Source organism: Monopterus albus, unplaced genomic scaffold, assembly GCF_001952655.1.
Source record: "Monopterus albus unplaced genomic scaffold, M_albus_1.0 scaffold215.1, whole genome shotgun sequence".
In the NCBI taxonomy this organism is placed as follows: domain Eukaryota; kingdom Metazoa; phylum Chordata; class Actinopteri; order Synbranchiformes; family Synbranchidae; genus Monopterus; species Monopterus albus.
In genome coordinates, this window is record NW_018128095.1 from 1170970 (window position 1) to 1178097 (window position 7128).

At 38.8% G+C, this 7128-nt stretch overlaps 1 long non-coding RNA gene across 1 annotated transcript in view; it reads right to left on the minus strand.

The window, feature by feature from the left end:
• Positions 1 to 5676, minus strand: part of LOC109971111 (uncharacterized) — a 7291-nt gene extending 1615 nt beyond the window's left edge. The window contains exon 1 of the long non-coding RNA XR_002276498.1: positions 5614 to 5676. This is a non-coding gene — a long non-coding RNA (uncharacterized LOC109971111). The remainder of the gene's footprint in view (positions 1 to 5613) is intronic.
• Positions 5677 to 7128: the final 1452 nt, after the last annotated feature.

Consider the following 7128-nt stretch of genomic DNA (forward strand, 5'->3'; position numbering starts at 1 on the left):
ATAGAAAAAAACTCAATAGTATGTGCATCATGTTATGTTATGTCTTTGAACCCTTATTTATCCTAAAAGTAACAATACATGACATGCAAACTAAGATATGACTATATCATGAGGTTAATATAGGAAGTTAACACAACATACAACAGGTTAGACAGCAACTTTTCTCTGGTTTGAAAGAAGATTTGGAAAGGTCTCAGATTTCTGTGGCAGGCATCATTCTTTTATCCAGCCTGGAGTCACTGGATGAGATCAGCCATTCAAATGAAGTTATCCCATTAATACTGAAACTTCTGTGGTTGGATTATTCTAGTCTGAGTCAAGATACTCCATCTGGAGAAGTGCTAAACCAGTCCTATTAATGGATTAACAGCCTGTGTTAGTCATCTATGACATTTCACTTTCACATAAGTACCATACTGTGTTCAACCTTGAGTATGTAGTAAATACATCACAGAAGGGACATGAAAGTGATTAAACTAAGAAAACTTCAGATAAACATTCTCATTTGAACTCAACAAACACTAATGTCATGCATACACATACAATGGATTCAGAAAGGATTCAGGCCCTTTCAAGTTTTCCACATTTTGCTATGTTATGGACTTATCTTAAACTTGAGTCAATTCATTTTTTTTCCTCAGACCCTTCACTTAGTACTTGGTTAAAGCACCTTTGGCAGCAATGATAGCTTCAACTCTTCTTGAGCATGAGGTTCCAAGTTCCACCTTTCATTTTGAAATGTTTTCCATTCTTTTTGGTAGAATTCTTCAAGGTCAGCCGGACTGGATGGGGACTGCTAGTGCACAGCCATTTCCATGTCTCTCCAGGGATGTTCTATTGGTTTCAGATCTGGAATCTGGCTGGGCCATTCCAGGACTTTCATAGAGTTTTCCTGAAGCCACTCCTGTGTTTTCTTGGTGATATGCTTTGGGTCATTGTCTTGTTGAAATGTAAACCTTCGCCCCAGCTTGAGGAGAAGGTTTTCACTCAGGATTGCTTTATATTTTTCTGTATCCATCCTTCCCTCTATCCTGACTGGTTTCCCAGTCCCAGATACAGAAAAGCCTCCCCACAGCATGATGCTGCAACTACTGTGTTTGACTGTAGGGATGGTATTAGTGTTCACAGTGCTCAGTGCCAGGTTTTCGTCACACACACTACTGGGAGTTGTGGCCAAAGAGTTGAACCTTTGTTTCATCAGACCAGAGTATTTTGCTTCTTATGGTCAGAGTCCTTCAGGTGCCTTTTGACAAACTCTGAGAGGGCCGTCATGTGCCATTTAGTGAGGAATGGCTTCTGTCTAGCCGCTCTACCATAGAGGCCTGATTGGTGGAGTGCTGCAATGATGGCTGTCCTTCTGTGAGGTTCTCCCATCTCCAGAAAGGAACTCTGGATCTCATTCATAGTGACCATTTGGTTCTTGGACCGAAGCCCTTTGTCCCTGATTACTCAGTTTGGAAGGGTGGCCAGATCTGTGAAGACTGTTGGTGGTTCCAAATCTCTTCCCTTTGAGAATGATGGAAGCTACTGTGCTCTTGGGCACTTTTAGTGCTGCAGAAATGTTCCTTTATCTTTCCCAGCTCTGTGTTTTGACATAATCATGTCTTGCAGGTCTTTCAACAATCCTCTTGGCTTTGTTTTCACTCTGAAATACTATACACCATCAACTGTGATACCTTATATAGACCGGTGTTTACCTTTCCTGATTATTTTGCAAAACGGTCAGTTATGTTGGTCATCCTAAACTTATCTGCAGCTTTTGACACCATCGACCACATGATACTACTGTCTAAACTTTAACATCTTATCGGCCTGAGAAGGTCGATCATAAATTGGTTTATTTCTTTTTTGACCAATAGAACGTTTTCTGTTGTCATTGATGGTTTTGCTTCTGAGACAGCTCCTCTTACTTCAGGTGTCCCGCAAGGCTCGACTCTGGCGCCGCTACTATTCTCCTTATATACAGTGGGTATGGAAAGTATTCAGACCCCCTTAAATTTTTCACTCTTTGTTATATTGCAGCCATATGCTAAAATCATTTAAGTTCATTTTTTTCCTCAATGTACACACAGCACCCCATATTGACAGAAAAACACAGAATTTTTGACATTTTTGCAGATTTATTAAAAAAGAAAAACTGAAAAATCACATGGTCATAAGTATTCAGACCCTTTGCTCAGTATTTAGTAGAAGCACCCTTTTGAGCTAATACAGCCATGAGTCTTTTTGGGAATGATGCAACAAGTTTTTCACACCTGCATTTGGGGATCCTCTGCCATTCCTCCTTGCAGATCCTCTCCAGTTCTGTCAGGTTGGATGGTAAACGTTGGTCGTCATGTTTAACATGTCATTTTGCTTCAGTGGCATTTTGGTCTGTTTCACCCAGATAGATGAGTCGGTGTGAAAATGTGGGAAAGATGGTCAAAAATGTGATTTAATGTGCTTCTCTTAAAAGCAGTTGTAGGTTTGGTGGTTGAATAAAAATGGGAAGGAGAAAGCTGTGTGACCACACAAAGCAGTTTTGAGTTTTGAGATTCAGTAAATTTGCCACTTCCCCTTTTTTTAACTGTCTTCTTTTTTATGTGGTGTCAAATCTGTGAAAAAGAAAACATTTGTTTGTACATGACCCGGTTGTACTTTTCCTCAGATGCCTGGTAATATCTAACATCTTCAGAATGAATCTAAATGGTAAATCATAATAATGTGGTTTATGATGACATATGAGTGCACTTTTCAAAGTACTCTACATCAGGATATTTCATTCTGACTGACAAGATGTACTTAACATGTACTTACCAAACAAACAAAAACACTATCTTTATAATAATGACCCTCATCAGTCAAATTAAATATTCTTCATATTTTATATTAGAAAACCAGACAGGAAAATGTTGTTTTTACTGCGCCAACCAAACCAGTGCTTTCAGATGAAGACTTTTAAAGTGTAGGTGAAAACTAAAAATCGACAGTATGAATCTTTCATCACAGGAACTCACAGGAATTGCACATTAAATAGTTTATTATTGAAAGAAAAGTGGATGAATAAATCAATTATAAAACAAACACAAGTGAGAATACATGGAGGACTGCAGACTTAATCTAAACGATATCCGGGACTCACCGCTCAGCAGGGAGGGATTTCATTCATGAAGTGCTGGAGGAAGAAATGGGAGGATGTCTGACCTTCGCTCCCATACTTATGTCTGTGACAGGAGGGTAGAACCATCTCAGGGATGATCAGCAGAAATGGACAGCACCTAAGTTAAATATATGAGTGTCACAGCAAAGGGTCTGAATACTTATGACCATGTGATATTTCAGTTTTTCTTTTTTAATAAATCTGCAAAAATGTCAAATTCTGTGTTTTTCTGTCAATATGGGGTGCTGTGTGTACATTGAGGAAAAAAATGAACTTAAATGATTTTAGCATATGGCTGCAATATAACAAAGAGTGAAAAATTTAAGGGGGTCTGAATACTTTCCGTACCCACTGTATGTTGCCATTGGCATCTATTATAGCAAATCACATTGTCCATTTTTATTTCTATGCTGATGACATTCAGATTTATATACCATTAATACAATCTAATCAAAATCCACTTGCCCCCCTAGATGATGGCATTGGAGACATTAAGAAATGGCTAGCTCAGAATTTCTTGCATTTGAACGATAGTAAAACTGAATATATGCTCATCAGCTCCGAACCATATGCAAGTGTGCCCAGTATAGGTGTTTCAGCTACTTCACCTAAAGATTTGGTAAAAAATCTTGGAGTTATATTTGCCAGCAGCTTCAACTTTGATAAACAGGTCAGAGCCGTAGTCAAAACCAACTTTTTTCATTTAAAGCTGCTAGCTAAGTTTAAGCCGTTTTTATCGCGTTCGAATTTAGAAAAAGCTATTCCTGCTTTTATTATGTCACGCCTGGACTATTGTAACGCTCTGTATGCTGGTTTGTCGCAATTCCTGCTCCAAAAGTTGCAACTAGTCCAAAATGCTGCCGCCTGGCTGCTGTCCAACACCCCGAAATATGCCTACATTACCCCGGTCCTCCGCTCGTTACACTGGCTCTGAGTGCAGTGGAGAGTGCAGTTTAAAGTTTTGTTGTTTGTCTTTAAGGCAATTCACGAACTTGCTCCGCAGTATCTGTCAGACTTGCTGACTGTTTATACCCCGTGTAGAGCTCTGCAATCCTCAGGGCACCTTGTCCTGGTGGTCCCACAGTCTCGTTATAAGAAGTGGGGTGACTGATCTTTCGCTGTCCACGGTGCCAGACTGTGGAATTCTTTGCCGCAAGAGCTCAGGAATAAAACTGAATTAGCGATTTTTAAGTCAGTTTTAAAAACTCACCTTTTTAAGCAGGCCTTTGCACCTGATGTTTAAATGCTTTTTATTTCCCCATAGAGACAATGTTGTGTTATTTTATTTTATTTTGTATAGTTCGTTTTAGATGTTCTTATGTTGGTAATTTCTACTGTACAGCACTTTGTGCTCAGATGAGTTGTAAAGTGCTTTATAAATAAAGGTTATTTTATTATTATTATATCCAAGAAATTAAATTAAGATCAGGTGGGCTTTAATCAAGCTGTAGAATCATCTCAAGGACTACTGATAGAGCAGGATGCACTACAGCTCAATTGCAAGTGCCATAACTATGGGTCTGAATACTTATGCAGATGGGATATGTCGTATTTTTTAAAATAAATTAGCAAAACAAAACACTCCAAAGGCCCCTTTTCACTTTGTCATTGTGTCAAGATTGATGAGGGAAAAAATTATTTTAAGAAGAGTCTGAAAAATAACAAAATTAGGAAAACTTGAAAAGGTCTGAATCCACTATAGCAATGCAAAGTGTTCAATGAACATGTAAATACATGATACGGCTCCCTCTATTTGAATTAAGGATTGATAATTTAATATTTGGACCCTAACCCTATCCTATTTAGTCACAGCTAATTAAAGACTTGACATAGCTGAGAATGCATGTCTCAGTTATTAATGTCAAATATTTCTTTTGCTTTTCAAGTTTTAATTGAAAATGAGGACTTGCCCAGCTTTCTAATTGTAGCTCTTGTGGTCCCATTACAAGTGTGTGTGTGTGTGTGTGTGTGTGTGTGTGTGTGTGTGTGTGTGTGTGTGTGTGTGTGTGTACTGGACACCAAGAAAAGAAACCAACTCAGTCCAAAAACTGTGGAAAATTGTTGTTTCTCAATAAAAATCTTTGAATCTCCATCCCATGTACATAATCACACCCTGTCCTAGTTACATGAGCACAACCTACCATCCTAGCACATCCTGTGTTTCCCCAAGCAGGCCTTCTCCCACCTACTACACTACATATGTTTACAGAATCAACTGACCAATCGATCAATCTTTACAAACATGTATTTATATCATTCACACAAAGCCTAGTTACACCCATCACATAATTCAGACATTGTTTTGCTGTCTCCTATTTCACCACTAGATGCCACTGAAACAAACCTTTAAATGAATGAACCAGATGTTCGATACAGTTGACGAAGTGGTTCGATACTGGTTCATTGCTTCATTTGGACATCACTACATTTTACACTGCAACAAATCTAACATGCAATAAATTCGTTAGACATACCTCTGAGGAAAGTAGGACACAGATCAACAGAGGGAGATTGAACTTCACTTCAGCAACCAGCACGGCAACTGCTTATTGCAGCAGCTTCTCAAGGGGTGGTATTTATATCCATGATCAACATGACAAATTGCTCACCTGGCGGTATAGGCGTGGCCAACCCACTGGTTACACAGAATTAACAATTAGACTTTGATTATAGGCACTGAGAACCAGCTGAAGACTGCTACATGCAAACTACTCTCTGGACTGTCTCTCCTTACCAGATGGAGAGCCTAGATCCTGTCTCCAGAAACCCCAAGCCCCCTCTCCTTCTGGCTTTACTGCATTAGAAGGCACATCTTGGACTCACACCTCTGACCTTAGACAGTAAGTTTCAATTAACTCAAACAAGTCCAAGACCCTTGCTTCCCTTATCTGATTCCTCCCCAGAAACACTCAAACACCAGAATTTCCCTACTGTTCTTCCTTTACTGTTCTTATAACAGTAGAAATGATTCCAAACCAGTTACATTACCATGGACCAAAGTTTATAAATGAAAGTGATACGAGTGCTCCTTGAAAACTCATACATGCCTATTATTTCAAATGCTGAACAAATCAACTGTCACCAGACACTGTCATTGTTAATCCTGACATCCTAACTCGCAGTACTGAAAAAGTTACATAAGAAATTGTGTTATTTTTGTGTTATGTGTACATGTCACATTTTGTTAATTGTGTTATATTTCTTTATTTTAGTGATTGTGTGCTGATAATTGATTGTTTTGTCTTTTATCCTCAAAGTCTTTCCAAAGTTAACTGTTCCTTTATTTCCACAGAATGACCCATATATGTTTCAGGTCAAACTATGTGTTGCTTAAAAATTTTTTTTTAAATGTGTTATTCCATTTTATACTGTACATATATGAAATGTGTTTTTTAAACACACCCATGGTGGAAGAATTAACTCACTCAAAATGTGCAGATTGGGTGTGAACCTTTCTCCATTGCACCTTTGAAAAACCCGAATCAGAAATTATTGCCATAGCCACAAGAATCTCAACCAATCAGAAATCTGGGCCTGCAGACTCCTGACGCAATCAGACGAAGTTTCTGCTCTGGCTGGTGCATGCCTATGCGAGTTACTACCTGTCTTTTATCTCAGAGAGTGGTTCAGAAAAACCCTATCCCTAACCCTAAAAGTTGTTCAGAAACAGAGAACGAACAAGAAAACTTTGAGCCTCCTCAGGGTGTGTCTCTTGTCTGTGCATTTTTTGTGTTAAATTCATATTTTTGTCTGAATTGTGTGCTCACATTGCCACAATAAGTGTTTTTTATTTAATTTTTTTATTATTATTTAGCAATACACAGTTGATTCTGCATTTATTTTGTAAACTGACAGGAAATGACCTGAAGTAAACGCGCACCAAGACTTAACAGCCAGCACCTCCACCCCTTCATGTGCCAGCAACCGATCTAGGCGATGAGACACGCCCAGCACAGCTGACTTCCATCTGCCCAGCTCCACTTAAGCTG